Source organism: Nicotiana attenuata, unplaced genomic scaffold, assembly GCF_001879085.1.
Source record: "Nicotiana attenuata strain UT unplaced genomic scaffold, NIATTr2, whole genome shotgun sequence".
Taxonomy (NCBI): Eukaryota; Viridiplantae; Streptophyta; class Magnoliopsida; order Solanales; family Solanaceae; genus Nicotiana; species Nicotiana attenuata.
The window spans coordinates 60,469-77,400 of NW_017674622.1; positions in this window are offsets into that span (position 1 = coordinate 60,469).

Genomic DNA, 16,932 nt, shown 5'->3' on the forward strand with positions numbered 1-16,932 from the left:
TTAATAAAATCAATTTCATCAGAATCCTCCGTATTGGCAATACATTACCACTTCATTGTAACGATCCAGCCGGTCGTTTCAAGAGTCATAGCCCCGTTTCCCCCATTTCCGCTTCCTTTTGTGTTCTTCAGCTATATTTTATCGCATGGTGTTGGTTGGTTCGAGCCCGGAGTGGTTCCAAAGTGGAATGAGCACTTAGTCTCCTATTTAGAAGCTTAAGTTGGAAAAGTTAACCGGATGTTGACTTATGAGTAAACGATCTCGGATTTGGATTTTAATGATTCGTTTAGCTCCGATAGGTGACTTTGGACTTGGGAGCGCATCCGGATTGTGATTTGGAGGTCCGTGGTAGAACTAGGCCTGAATTGGCAAAAGTTGGAATTTTGGCGATTGTGGTCGGGAGTGAAAATTTTGATATCGGGGTCGGAATGGAATTTTGGAAGTTGGAGTAGGTTCGTGGTATCATTTGTGACTTGTGCGCAAAATTTCAGGTCATTTGGAGGTGATTTAGTAGGTTTCGGCATCGTTTGCGGAATTTGGAAGTTTAGAAGTTCCTACGCTTGAATCCGAGGTTAATTTGGTGTTTTGATGTTGTTTTGAGTATTCCGAAGGTTTGAATAAGCTCGTATGTTGATATGTGACTTGTTGGTATGTTTGGTTGAGGTCCCGAGGGGCTCGAGATGATTTCAGATGGTTAACGGAGAGTTTGGAACTTGGAAAATGCAACTGAAGCTGCTGGTTCTGTGTTAACTGCACCTGCGGAGTGGGAACCGCAGGTGCGAGGAGTGTAAATGCGGAAGTGGAGCGCAGATGCGGAGTATCACCTGGGAAGGAAGAACCGCAGAAGCGGGCAAGGCCCGCAGGTGCGATATTTTGGGCCGCAGATGCGTATTTTGAGGAGTAAGTGGAATCTGCATCTGCGATGGTTTTTCCGCGGGTGCGGCATCGCAGAAATGTGTATTTTGACCGCAGGTGCGGCATCGCAGAAGCGTGTATTTTGACCGCAGGTGCGGTCCTGCTGGGTAGAATCTAAAATTGAAGATTTCGCGAATTTTGCTCATTTTTACCATTTTTGAAGATGGGTTTTGGAGCTTTTGGGGTAATTTTGAAGAGGGATTCAAGGGATTATCAGTGGGGTAAGTTGCTTGAGCCCTAATACTCGTATGTGGTGATTTTCCGTTGTTTAATCATGTAATTAGTGAAGATTAGGGGTGAAAATGAGGGGATAGGGCTTGGGATTTTGGAGAGTTTGATTTGAGGATTTGAAGGACCATTTGATATCGGATTTTGATGAATTTGGTATGGGTAGACTCGTGAGTGAATGAGCTTTCTAATTTTGTGGCTTTTGTCGGATTCCGAGACGTGGGCTCGGGGGCTGGATTTTAGTGGATTTCGAGATATGTGTCTAATTTGATAGTTTTTCTTGTGGAATTCATTCAATTAGCGCATATTGATGGTATTGTACGGATTGTGAATAGATTCGGAGCATTTAAAGACCGAGTCGAAGGGCAAGAGCATCGCGGAGTAGAGATTTGATCGACTTGAGGTAAGTAACGATTGTAAATCTAATCCTGAGGGTATGAAACCCTGGATTTTGTGTCATGTGACTATTTTGAGGTGACGCACATGCTAGGTGACGAGCGTGTGGGCGTGCACCGTTGGGGATTGTGACTTGGTCCGTCCCGTTCCTACTGTAAAGTTGAATATTTTGTTGAAACTACATGCTTCTTACTTGTTTTAGAAAGAATTGTTGTAAATCAGGCTGGATGCCATGTTTAGGCCTTATGCCAGTGTGGTTTGTACCTTAGAGGTCTTTTATTGCTATCCTATCATTGTTTTCGATTGGAAATCTATACTCAGTCATGTTTATACTTATTGATTTTCATAACTCAGTCTTTATTGCTCTGTTTGATGCACATAAATGTCGTTTTTGGCTGAGTACCATGTTTTTACTGAGAGCCCGAGTGGCTTGAGAGGTTTATGACTGAGTGAGGCTGACGACCTCATTTGTGAGGATAATTATGGGATCGCGCAGCACGCCGTAGCATGTTTTACTGATTTATGATTGAGTGAGGCCTGTCACGACCCAAAATCCCTCCAAAGGAGTCGTGATGGCACCTAGTCTCTAAACTAAGTAAGCCTAACCTTTTCTGTAATAACATGGATATTTACTAACTTTAAATTAAATTACTCAGAACAAATTACAATTTTCAAAACCGGTGGTACAAGTCATAAGCCTTTCTAAGAGTAATTATACATAATAAATACAACACTGTCCCAGAATGAGAAGGAATCAATGGAAATGAAATGGTTGAAATAATAAAAGGAAACTCGGATGGAAATGAAAGATAACCAAATAAATCAACACAAACATAGCTGGAACACAAAGAAGTAGAGTCAACTCAATCAATCATATCGTTTCTGGTGCACAACCCCAACCATCTCAGAACTCGATGTCTCATATCATAACCTCAGCTTCCAAACCTTTAGCACACCCGTCACCTTGTGCCCACATATATTGTCTCACTTTGTACAACAACGTTCTCATGTTACTCAGTACATAGGACCCATAACTAATGCAGTTAAGATGTTCCAGGAGTCTCGTTTACATAACATAAAGTAGAGTACAACGTTTAAATCAATTAGGAACTCAGCAAGAAAAGATGAAGTTATTTTAAGAAATCATTTGAATAAAGGAAGTACCATTTTCAATTTAAAATACAACATCGAATGAATTATTACCTTTGACATGGGATTTAATAAATTAACTTAGTAGAAATTCCTTTTTAAGTAAATTACAACTTCAGACGGTTTAAGGAAATTTAATTGAGTAACTAATTGAATTAAAAATGTGACAATTTTAAAATTTGAAGTATTGAAATATGTATATATAAATACGGCGAGGTATTGAAAACACTATGGATTCCAACACAAAGGATCACAACAGTAAAGGAATCTAAACAGTTAAAATACTTGAATTGATAACAACAAATAAACACAGCAAATAGAAAGTGCACGGCATCACCTTTCGTGCTTTAAGTCTCAATACTCACCATGCAATCAATAATAGAAATGTGCACGACATCACCCTTCGTGCTTTATCACTCTTCCTCACCATATGAGTCATATAAATGTGCACGACATCACCCTTCGTGCTTTATCTCACTTCCTCACCATATGCATCAATATAAATGTAAATATGCACGGCATCACCCTTCGTGCTTTATCATTCTTCCTCACCATTTGAATAGTATAAATGTGCACGGCATCACCCTTCATGCTTTATCTCTCCTCCTCACCACATGAATAGTATAAATGTGCACGGCATCACCCTTCGTGCTTTATCTCTCTTTCCTCACCCAAACAGTAGAATCAACAACATCCCGGCAAGAGAATCATCAATAGAGACAAATACGTCCCGACAAACGAATCGACAATAGAAACAAATACATCAAGGCAAGGGAATCAACAATATAAACAATACATCCCGGGAAGGGAATCAACAATAACCAATCTCGTTCCAACAATTAACTTCACAAAATGAATCCCAACTTGAGTCAATACTCAACAACGGTCAAATGCCAAGGAATTACCATAAGCCTGGTCCAACATGAATACTCATCAGGTCAAGCATGAATAGTACATAATAAGGATCACGAAAAAAACCAAGAAGCACACTAACCTTAACAAAGCAACAAGACATAATAAACACGTGATAATTACACCGGTAACCACAACAAATGGACATGTAACATATTTGCACAAAGTCATAGAGGAACTCACAATCAAGAAGTATCAAAACAATAAGGAAGACAATCACTTCAATTAAGGCAATTAGGGGTCAAGTAACACGTAAGAATTAGAGGAAAGCTAGCAACATCATATGGAGCATATAGAGGTAATTTAAGCAATTAGGAAACTCAAGCATGATGGAATACTTTGAACATATTGAACATAAGGACCTAAGAACCCTAGAGGCAAATTTCCCACAAATAAGTCCGAGCACACACTCGTCACCTCGTGTGCACGGACTACAATTAGCGTAGAAGACTCGAACCCGAAGGGGAAGTCCCCCACACAAGGTTAGGCAAGATACTTACCTCAATCCGGCCAATTCAATACTCAATTTAGCTTTTCCTTTACCGATTCATCAACGATCGGCTCAATCTTGCCAAAACGACTTGAATACGTAAAACAATGCAAGAGAAAACAATTTCAATTGACAAAACTATGGTTCTTATACAATTTGCAAAAAGTCAACTCCCCGGGCCCGCACCTCGGAACCCTACAAAATTTACAAAAACCGAACACCCATTCCGCTACGAGTTCACCCATACAAAAATTATCTAATTCCGATACCATTTGGTCATTCAAATCATCATTTTATATTTTTGAAAGATTTTACAATTTTCCCCAAATTTTCCTTTAGATTCTCATGAATTAGATGTTAATTATAAGATATAATCACAAAATATAGTTGGGAATTGATTAGAGATACTTACCCAATGATTTGGAGAAGTTTGGGTCTTTGGAAAATCGCCTATGGAGATTTAGGGTTTGAGAAAATTGAAAAATGGGTGAAAATCTCACTTAACAGGCCTCAGATGTCGCATTTGCGACCCATGGTTCGCAATTGCGAACCCTCGCAATTTGCGAACAAGGCAGGGCTGGCAGAAGTCGAATTTGCGATAAAAATTCGCATTTGCGAGCAGGGCATCGCAATTGCGATGAAAAGTTCGCATTTGCGACCACACCAGAAACCAGCAATTTTTCCCGACACATAAATGAGCATAACTTCCTCATACGATGTCCAAATTCGATGATTCCTTTTCCTATGGCTCCGTAATTTCGATAGGATCTAATGGTTCAATAAAAACTGAATTTGGATCTCATTTGCTTAATGTGGTATCATTTTTGCGTGAAGAAACGACGATGAAGCATCCAAAAACAAGCGCAACATAGCCTAAACCTACCCGAAACTTACCCAAGCCCTCGGGGCTCCAAACCAAATATGCACGCAAGTCTAAAAATATCATAATGACTTGCTCGTGCGATCAAATCATCAAAATAACATCAAAAACTATGAATTTAATCTCAAAACTCATGATTTTCTCACTTTTCAACCGGACGTCCAAATCACGTCAAATCAATTCCGATTCTCACCAAATTTCACAGATAGGACTTAAATATCATAACAAACTTGTACTAGGCTCCGGAACCAAAATACGGGCCCGATACCAATGAGTTCAAACATTAATTAATTTATTTATTTCCTTTAAAAACCAGCACAATAATTTTCTTCAAAAATTGTTTTCTAAGGCTAAGGACCTCGGAATTCAATTCCGGGCATACGCCCAAGTCCCATATTTTACCGTGGACCTCCCGGGATCGTCGAAACATAGATTCGGGTTCGTTTACCAAATATGTTGACCAAAGTCAACTAAAAACCAAATTTTAACTCTAGAAATTACTATATTTTTTCATATTTTCACATAAAAGCTTCTCGATTTTACGTCCGGACTGCGCATGCAAGTCGATACACATAATATGAAGCTACACGTGACCTCAAACTGCCGAACCGGATGAAATTGCTCAAAACGACCAGTCGGGTCGTTACATCCTCCTCCACTTAAACATACGTTTGTCCTCGAACGTGCCCGGAGTCGTTCCAAAGCCATCGAACCACTGCATAAGCTCCTCATACATACACCCGGGGTGATTCCCCATCACCCAAACCGATGTAGGACTGACAATGCAACTTAACTGATGGTCTCACCTCATCTTAGTCCATAGCCTTAGGACAGAACCCAAACCTCAACGTCTGAAATTCATCATAGGACCCGAATCCCACATCATCACACTGCATGAACCCGAACGAGCTGAATCGAGCCAAAATCCCAATCCAGAATACAATCACATGTTGTTCCACACAACTCAAATGCCCGAAGCAATAACCTCTGACCACCATAACTGTTCAAATAACATCCTGGATGCCGACAATACAACTCACATTGAATATAACCTTGTTCCGGACCTCCAACACTGCCCATGATAAAGAAACATGCGGATATTCATAGCTGCTCATGAAGTCAACAAGTCAAGAAACTCTCTCGCCCGCCAAGGGCCATTACGCAACTCTTAGCAGAAACAACCACATACATCCAAGCACTCCTCACCCCAATACCATAGTACAAATCTCAGGTCTAAGAACCTCATCTCAGCCAGTACAAGCAGCCCAACTAACAACTCACCATGGAACCACACGGATTCTCACACTACACAGTTCGTACACCAAACCACCAATAACTAAACTATGCAGCACAAATACGGGAAAGCCAAGTATAAGAATTATCTAACAAGTACAATATGTGTGACAATAAAAGTATAGTCTTTCATCAAATCGTCCCACAGAGGGAAAACACAACACCAAATAAACATAATGAAAGGGTACCCCACATAACATCCGCTGCGGCGAGCAGCCCGCTCCCAAATACTCATCAAGCCAAAATGCTCGGGTCCACTGATCACATAAATATTGATATCAGGCACGACAGAGTGCACAAGTAAAACTGTGGGAACAATGAATAGAAGTAATAAAATATGAGAGAAGCAAGCACATATAAGGTGCAATGAGCAAATCAACATCACGAGGGCTATCTCGCATGCCTCGCCATAAGGTCTGAACAGAGTTACAACAGGCGTGGGGTATAATCATACAACCTCACCGCCCAAGACAACATAAAAGAGTAGCACATAACATAGGCTAGGGGCACAAATAATATCCCTTCTGCCTGATCACATAACCAAAATGACAATCTCACAGAGGCACACAAACTTGATCTGACACGACATAAGTATTCTCGCTGATCCTCCAAATAGCCTATAACCAAATCCTGATCCTTCCCAATTAGATAAGTATTCTTCAAAAAGATCCACAGCAACCTAGCGATGATACATGCTGCTAATTACCCCATTCTCAACATTTCTTCACAATCCGCAAACGGAAATAGTCCCCATGTGCGGGCATCTAGCCCCAAACCTCAAGAATACCAAGATTTCCGTACCCAACTCAACTACGCAAATTGAATGGCTGATATATCACTCACACCCAATCATTCTGCTGAAGCACCCATATAGGATTTCTGGCTGCGTAACAAAACATGAACCTCGAAAACCTCAAAACCCAGTAATCACCATGCTACTATCCACACACCCGCAAACCAAAACTCAAGGTCCTTTCCAAAAATGCACACTCCTCACATATGATAACCAACAATGCCACACTCTATAAATTCCAAATACTGATCCGGGAGAAAACCGCAATGTACCACATATTCCTTACGCTCATAGTAGACAGCCAACTCAAGCTATTGCCAAACCACCGAGAACTCTCCAGGATCCACCCGCTCGCAACTAAGACATCAGAACTGCACCTCCCTAACTCAACCGAGTCACACAAACCGTCCATTCCAAGAGTGCTGCCATAAATGCCAGTAGAGAATTCCTATTCAAAGGACCAATTACTTCATCGCTATGCTGATCCAACACCACTAAGCTGACCCATTTCTTCGGAAAGTCGATATGCAATAATCCCAATCAAAGTCCCAAATACAGGTGATCCTAACACGAACCACATAGCCCAGAAGCTTATAAACCACTGCATTTCCTCTGAAGCACCCCGTCCTGCCGTAACCATGGCACCTACGCTGAATAGACCTTCTGTGAATCTGAAGTTATTCCTCTGACTCCCCTTGATGCTGATATGTAGATCCACTAATGACACGGAAACACTGTAAGCCCCAACATCATCCCGTGCAAGATCTCAGACCTTGGTCATATACAAAATCCAGGAACCCACTAATACTATATATACACATACCTCAGGCCAAATCTGATATAAATCTAACTCTGCAATCTGAATGCCGCTATTGTACTCCTCCACTTGGCGCAAAGCCATAGAAAACAATGTCTGATGATCCGCAAAACTAACCTTCAAAGCTCATACAACACAAATCACAAGGTACTCCAATACCACCAACTATTCCCAATCAATACCCACTTCGGGCCTTGCCACAATCGCGATGACTAGTCAACCAATTAAACCTTCCCAAGCTCGCACTCATCAATCAGATGCCGGAAACCGCCGCGCCTCCATACAAACAACTGAATAGTCTCTCAATGCCTTTGTATCTTCAGTCTAGACAACACGTCGAGGTAATGCCTGAGCATCCCTGACTCCTTCGTAGCCTGTCTGTAGCATCACGAACCACTGGCGCATAGCGGACACCGAAAGCGTAATATTACACATGAGTGGATGTAAAGGAACATAAGTTATATGTTTCGAGCTGAATCAATATCGCACGATAAGGAATGAAGAATGTGAGATTATCCTAATAGTTTTGTAGCCTCTCGAAGATAAGTACAGACGTCTCCGTACCGATCCGCAAGACTCTGTTAAACCTGCTTATGACTCTAGCACCTATGAACCTAGAGCTCTGATACCAACTTGTCACGACCCAAAATCCCTCCAAAGGAGTCGTGATGGCACCTAGTCTCTAAACTAGGTAAGCCTAACATTTTCTGTAATAACATCGATATTTACTAACTTTAAATTAAATTACTCGGAACAAATTACAATTCCCAAAATCGGTGGTACAAGTCATAAGCCTTTCTTAGAGTAATTACACAAAATAAATACAACACTGTCCCAGAACGAGAAGGAATCAATGGAACGTAAATGAAAACGAAGGTGACCCCGAGGCCTGCGAACACAGCAGCAGGTTACCTTGAGTCTCCACCACGATGATCTGCATAGCTACTATCGATCAATTCCTGGATATGTACACAAAAATGTACAGAAGTGTAGTATGAGCACACCACGGCGGTGCCCAGTAAGTATCAAGACTAACCTCGGCGGGGTAGTGACGAGGAACAATCAAGACACCTACTGGTTAGACAGATTAAACAGGATATGATAACAAATATCAAGATAAAGGTAACGAAATAATATCAACAGCAGGGATAAATCAATCTACAAACAGTCAAAATAATAAAAGGAAACTCGGATGGAAACGAAAGATAACCAAATAAATCAACACAAACATAGTTGGAACACAGAGAAGTAGAATGAACTCAAGTAAGGAAGACATTGTCAACTTAATCAATCATATCATTTCTGGTGCACAACCCCAGCCATCTCAGAACTCGATGTCTCATATCATAACCTCAACTTCCAAACCTTTAGCAAACCCGACACCTTGTGCCCACATATTTTGTCTCACTTTGTACAACAACGTTCTCATGTTACTCAGTACATAGGACCCATAACTAATGCAATTAAGATGTTCCGGGAGTCTCATTTACATAACATAAAGTAGAGTACAACTTATAAACCAATTAGGAACTCAACAAGAAAAGATGAAGTTATTTTTAGAAACCATTTGAATAAAGAAAGTACCATTTTCAATTTAAAATACAACATCGGATGAATTATTACCTTTGACATGGGATTTGATAAATTAACTTAGTAGAAATTCCTTTTTAAGTAAATTACAACTTCAGACGGTTTAAGAGAATTTAATTGAGTAACTAATTGAATTAAAAATGTGACAATTTTGAAATTTGAAGTATTGAAATATGTATATATAAATATGGCGAGGTATTGAAAACACTATGGATTCCAACATAAAGGATCACAGCAGTAAAGGAATCTAAACAGTTAAAACACTTGAATTGATAACAACAAATAAACACATCAAACAGAAAGTGCACGGCATCACCCTTTGTGCTTTAACTCTCAATCCTCACCATGCAATCAATAATAGAAATGTGCACGGAATCACCCTTCATACTTTATCACTCTTCCTCACCATATGAGTCATATAAATGTGTACGGCATCACCCTTCGTGCTTTATCTCTCTTCCTCACATGCATCAATATAAATTTAAATGTGCACGGCATCACCCTTCGTGCTTTATCACTCTTCCTCACCATATGAATAATATAAATATGCACGCCATCACTCTTCGTGCTTTATCTCTCTTCCTCACCATATGAATAGTATAAATGTGCACGGCATCACCCTTCGTGCTTTATTTCTATTTCCTCACCCAAACAGTAGAATCAACAGCATCCCGGCAAGGGAATCAACAGTAGAAAAAAATACATCCCGACAAGGGAATTAACAATAGAAATAAATACATTCCGACAAGGGAATCAACAATAGAAACGATACATCCCGGCAAGGGAATCAACAATAACCAATCTCGTTCCAACAATTAACTTCACAAAATGAATCCCAACTTGAGTGAATACTCAAAAACGGTCAAATACCAAGGAACTACCATAAGCCTGGTCCAACATGAATACTCATCAGGTCAAGCATGAATAGTACATAATAAGGATCAGGAAAAAAAACCAAGATGCACACTAACCTTAACAAAGCAACAAGACATAATAAGCACGTGATAATTACACCGGTAACCACAACAAATGGACATGTAACATATTTACACGAAGTCATAGAGAAACTCACAATCAAGAAGTATCAAAACAATAAGGAAGGAAATCATTTCAATTAAGGCAATTAGGGGTCAAGTAACACGTAAGAATTAGAGAAAAGCTAGCAACATCATATGGAGCATATAGAGGTAATTTAAGCAATTAGAAAACTCAAGCATGACAGAATACTTTGCACATAATGAAAATAAGGACTTAAGAACCCTAGAGGCAAATTTCCCACAAATAAGTCCGAGCACACACTCGTCACCTCGCGTGCACGGACTAAAATTAGCGTAGAAGACTCAAACCCTAAGGGGAAGTCCCCCACACAAGGTTAGGCAAGATACTGTCGCACCCCCTTTTTCCCCCCGCGGGGAGTCCGGGTTTTGACATTCATTGGGAATAACTCGTTTCGTTTTGGGAATTGGGTATTTGAAGAATCACCACCTAACGGATTACGGTGTGTTAGGGCACCTAGAGCGATTAACTTTTGGACTGGTTTGCATTACCTGAGATTTAGGGTAAGGGCTCGAAATAACCTTGAGGGGAAGGTGTTAGGCACCCCTCGCGGTCTACAATGGTGGGTCCCGCCGAACCTAAACTATGTGAATTTGTCATTTTATCAAATAAACAGTTTTAGCATGTACATGCAAGTAAAGGCATGTTTTGACATTCTAGGTGCATGTATGATTCAAGTAATGAAAACAAGGGAAAAGGTTTGAAAAATTTGCACATACGTAAAGAAAAGTAAATTCATTTAAACAATGGGAGTTGGGAAAGAGGGGTCCTAGGTTGGTTAGCCTACAGGATCATACTCACACAATGCCCGGTAATCACTCCTCAATAAGGGGCTACACGTGACATTAGCGCGTAGTCATCATATCCTCACTAGCCAATTCCTTCCCCTTGGTCATAGCTTAAAGCATTCTATCAACCTTGAAAGATATCCTATGCGTGCACTACCCGTCCCTTCCTTGTGGCCCTGGAGGTATTTAGGACCTCTAATTTAGGTAGTTCTAGACCATCCTAAGGTACTTAAAGGAGAAAAATCAAGGTGTCAACCAAAAACAAGTAGGACTGTATTAAAGAGGGAACAATCAAAGGCTCACATCTTTACCTCCACAAACAGAACAAGTGCACTCAAACAACAGTTTCAAGTATTTAAGAGGAAACCTTAGAACATGATATCTAGGTGAGCAAAGAGTATACCATATTGAATTAGGATCAAAGTGTCAAAGACCTATTCAGCTTGCCTACTGGTTTTAGACCTGTTGAATATGAGCAGTCACAGATAATAGAACATAGTTTTACAGTTGCAGGATTTTTAATCGCCCTATAGGCTTGCCTAGGCATATAACAGTGATGTCCTATGAGCATGATATCTATTAATGATTAGGAATGCAGAAAAATAGTAAGCAAATTTAAACGGGCCATTTGGATCCTATAGGCATGCTCTCTAGTAGTATTAATTAAGGCAGCGTTGAAAACATATTAGAGAAACGGGCAGATTAGTTAATTAAACCGATTTCGAATCTATAAACATGAGTTAAACCGACTATTTTAGATCTAACTAAACTGGTTTTAGGTCCTATAGGCTTGATTTTTAATTAAACATATGGCGAAACAAGCAGAATTATTTGACCAAAGTGAAATCCCTATAGGCATGATTTCTATTAAAGCCGATTTTAACTCCTATACGCATAGTATCTAATTATTAAAAGCTGAATTAGATCCTATTGGCATGGCTTCTAATTGTGTGGAAGAAAAGAAAACAGAACTTATTTAAACCGAAGCAGATCGTATAGGCATGTTATCTAACAAACATATTTGAATCAACATGCACCCTATAGGCATGGTATCTACCCAACTTTACCCAAAGTATATAACTACCCACCCTTTTTACTAGTCCCCCCACTGTTTGTTTACAATTATTACTACAGACCAAGAATTGAATGAATTACATAAATAGAACAGAAATTAAGCTATAGGGAGCCTGAAGTAGGCCCAAAGTGATTTCTAAGCCTCCAGTAGCCTCAAATTCCCAAAGTTCCATAGCCAATTTCATGTCTAGGTTTGTTAGAGTTTCCTAAGGACCTCAAGGATCCCAGGCAGTGCTCACACCTAGACCTTCCTCAAATAATAACTGATTTAGGTGCAGTGTGGAAGTGCCAGCCCTGATATGCTAGAGTTCAGAGAGATCTCAAGGGTCTCTAAGCAGTACACATACCAGAGGGGCAGGACCTAGTATTCTTGGAGTAAGTGGAAGTGCATAATGGTTTGAAAGAGTTTAATAGACAGTATAAAGAAAGGTCTTAGGATTGAAAAGAATTTCTGAAAAACCAGTACTGATTTAGTGGTAAAACAGTTTGAGGAAAGTGTGAATAAATAATTAGCAATCAGAACACAAGTCATAGAACAAACAGTTTTAGGGAGTACTTTGGCAAACAACTTTCACACAAGGGAAGAGGGGTTGGGAACATAGAGAGTACACCTCAATGGAGCACACAAACAACAGAATACATAGAGTTTTGAGGGGTTATATAGAGCTAGTAGGTTAGGTAGAATGCAGGTCATGCAGCCAAGATCACAGCAGAAATATGTTGAGGACAGATAAACGCAGCTAGAGTCACTCAAAGGAGATTAGATAACTTAGTAGGAGTGAGGCAGAACAGGCAAGGACTTATGCTAGGCAAATATTAGCAAGTGAAGGCATGCTAATTACACAAAGGCAGAGTTTAGGAATGCTAGATAAACAGTAGTTAGTCAAACAAGCTTAGTTACATATGTAGATATGTGAAACAAGATAGCAAACAAGCAAGCATAGTGGAAAAATGCTAATCACAGATTTGAATAGGCAGTATTTGTTATGCTGGGTAAGCAGTAAGCAGAAGCAAGGATGGACTCAGGCCATATGAACTAATGCAGTAAATAAACACATAGGTCTAGATGCTTAAAAATTAATCTGAAGCATACCTAGTTAAAGAAAACACAAGATGTGAGAAAGGTATTGTGCAATTTCCATCCTTGGCTTGCAGCCGGCTAGAATAACAGAGATCACAAATAGCGAAGAGAGCAGAGAGAGCATTTTTAGAGTGTAAAAGTGGTAGTTTTTGAACTATTGTTCGTCCAGAAGTGTGAATAGGTAAAGGCATATATAGTAGTCAAGAGTGTAAACAAAATAAGGTAAGGGATCAATTATGTAGCAATTAGGGAAATTTACAGAATCAGTCACACGCGTAAAATCAGTAAGTCTTCCCCTTAATCAAGGGATAATCAATCAACGGTAAAAGCAGGACAGATATTTAAGGAAGGGAATCAAGTAATACTTGGGTATATAGTAGGTAATTAGGTGTGAATGAACAGGAGTTCAATTAAAGAAACAATTGGCAAGACTCAACAATTAACAAATAAGGCAAGAGAAAACTAATTAAGGCAAGAAGTTCAATCAAACCGAGTAGGGCAGTAAGAATCAAAGGTTTCGTTAAGGAAAAGAGTTCAAATCAAATCAAAATAAGAACTTCAGAATAGTCAAGGGTTTAATTAAAAGAGAAAATCACGTAAAGAGTCAGCAAATATCGCAGACAATTCAAATAGGCAAGAAAGGAATAGTCAGGATTCAACACATAGGTTTTAACGAAACAAATTGGTAAATCAAGAATTCAAAACAATTTAAGGCGAAAAATATAGGTTTACCATGAATAGCCAGGATGAACATAGACATATAGAATCAGTAGAAAAGTTGAACCAAGAAACTTAGTAGAGGCATATTATGATAAGAAAATCACAAGATATCTAATTAGCTAAAGAAAAATCACAGAACCAAAGCAAGGACAAAGTCAGTACACAAGTAACTCAGAAACCAAAAAAAAATGTCAAAAAATTAGGGCTTTTAGTATAAACGAGTTAAGGTTAGAGCAAACCTCACTAAATCGGTTAAAACATATAAAAAATAGAAGATTAAACACTCAAAATTATCAAATGTTTTGGAAGAAGAAATTTTCTGAAACCCTAGTTTAGAAAAAATGGAAAACCATTCGAAAATAAGAAAGTTCTTGCAAAAATCAGAAGATTCTTGCAAAACTCATACGAGATATGTTCGATCTATCTCAGATCTTGCATAGATCTGAGAATTCAAAGGACCAAAACTAGGGTTTTGAGAAGAGAAACACAGAGGTGAAGAAGCAAGCTTAGAAACCCATAGATATAGGAAGATCTTACTCAGAATCAAACCAGAACAGCCTGAAGCAGGCGAGAAAGGGCCATAGATGCAAGCAAACTAACCCTGGTCCCTTGAGGACCCTGGAGATGGTGATACCAGTAGAGCAGAGGCCGTTAGAGGCCTGGGGGTGGTGAGAAACCACCATAAAGGGCCATAGATGAGTGACAGCGAGGTCCGATTAGCGTTTGGACTTGAGAGAATTTGAGAGAAGAGAGGATTAGGTGACGGCAGGGGAGGTGAGGAATATGAGAGGGTTTTGGGGGGGGGGGGTCATTTGGTTTAATTTAGGTAAGGGTTAATCTGGACCATTGATCAAAATGATCAACGGCCAGGATTTGGCCGGATATTGGGTCGGGCAGATGGGTATTGGGCTGGGTAGGTTTATGTTAAAATTGGGCTGGGTATTGGGTCAAATTAGGATCGGAATTGAATAGAAAATAGGGCCAGATTTTAAATAGCCAATTTTAATGACTAAATAATTTATAAAAAATAATAAATGAGTACCAAAAATATCTTTGTGCACTAAAATAATTTAAAATAGTAATTTAACATTTTAAAAATATAAAAGATCATTTTATGCATGAATAATGTAATTATACATTAGTATATGCTATTATTGCAAAGATGTGCAATTTAGCTTGAAAATGTAATTACAAAAATGCACAGAAAAAAATTTATGCACCATGTTGGCATAATTAATGAATTTAGATGGCTAAATCATCACAAAAGTAACATGAAGGATAATTATTGGAATTAGGCCATGTGTAGTTCTGGATTAATTGGCGGAATATACCGATGAAGTCATTACAAGAACGGACACGGGATGCAAGAGCGGTTATGGTGAATGATTAAGTTTGAGATAGTTTGAAGGAACTGGAGCGAGGTCGCTCCTACTAGGATAGCGGTTGCTTGCTGGTCACCTGCAGATAAAGAGATGCTACATACATATATTTGTGCAGTAATTTAAACATGATGCAGATTCCCTTTAGACCATGAAAGTTGTCTTTGGACAGTTGAGGATGACGTCCTCAGACCATGATGTCCTGGGCCATGAATTATTTAGTGCGGGATTCGTAGGCCATGAAATGATGTTCTCGGGCCATGAATATGGTGCCTCTAAACCATGACGCCTTTGAATAATGATATGCAAATTAGAGATTCTCAGGCGGCATGGTGTCTTCCGGCTATGAGGATGATGCCTTTTAGACTATGACGCCTTTGGATAGGTTGGCGATATTTCATCCCATGAGATGCAATAATATGATGTTAACAAGACAAAGCTTAGTCTTGTGACATGGAGGGCTGAGCTTAGCCCGATCAAAAAGTAAATAGATAGTACCGGATCGATATTTGTGCAAGGAGGGACAATGCTTAGTCCCATTCAAATATGGAGGCAGAGATTAGCCTCATGCAAATATGGAGGTAGGGATTAGCCTCATGCAGGATATGGAAGCAGGGATTAGTCTCATGCAAGTATAGAGGCAGGGATTAGCCTTATGCAAGATATGGAGGCAAGGATTAGCCTCATGCAAGATATAGAGGCAAGGATTAGCCTCATGTGGGTATGAAGGCAAGGATTAGCCTCATGCAAATATGGAGGCAGGGATTAGCCTCATGCAATTATGGAGGCAGGGATTAGCCTCATGCAAGATATGGAGACAAGGACTAGCCTCATGCGAATATGGAGGCAGGGATTAGCCTCATGCAGGTAGGGATGCAAAGATTAGCCTCATGTAGGTGTGGACGCAAGGATTAGCCTCATGCAAATATGGAGGCAGGGATTAGCCTTATGCAGATATGGAGTCAAGGATTAGCCTCATGCAAGTATGGAGGCAGGGATTAGCCTCATGCAAATATGGAGGCAAGGATTAGCCTCATGCAAGTACGGAACACGAGAGTTGGAGGCAAGGACTTAGACCTCATGCAACGGTGTGGAGGCAAGGATTAGACCTCATGCAAAGTATGGAGGCAGGGATTAGCCTCATGCAAATAGTGGAGCCGGGATTAGCCTCATGCAAATATGGAGGAGCGGATTAGCCTCATGCAGGTAAGGAGGCAAGGATTAGCCTCATGCGAGTATGCGGGATAGGGCTTAGTCCTATGTAATGAGCGAGTAGCAAATAGGAGTAGTATATGTCTTAGCTAGAGATATATTCGGTGTCTGATGGCCCAATTGATAGTGATCTTGTTACGTGTATATATTTGCGGGTGC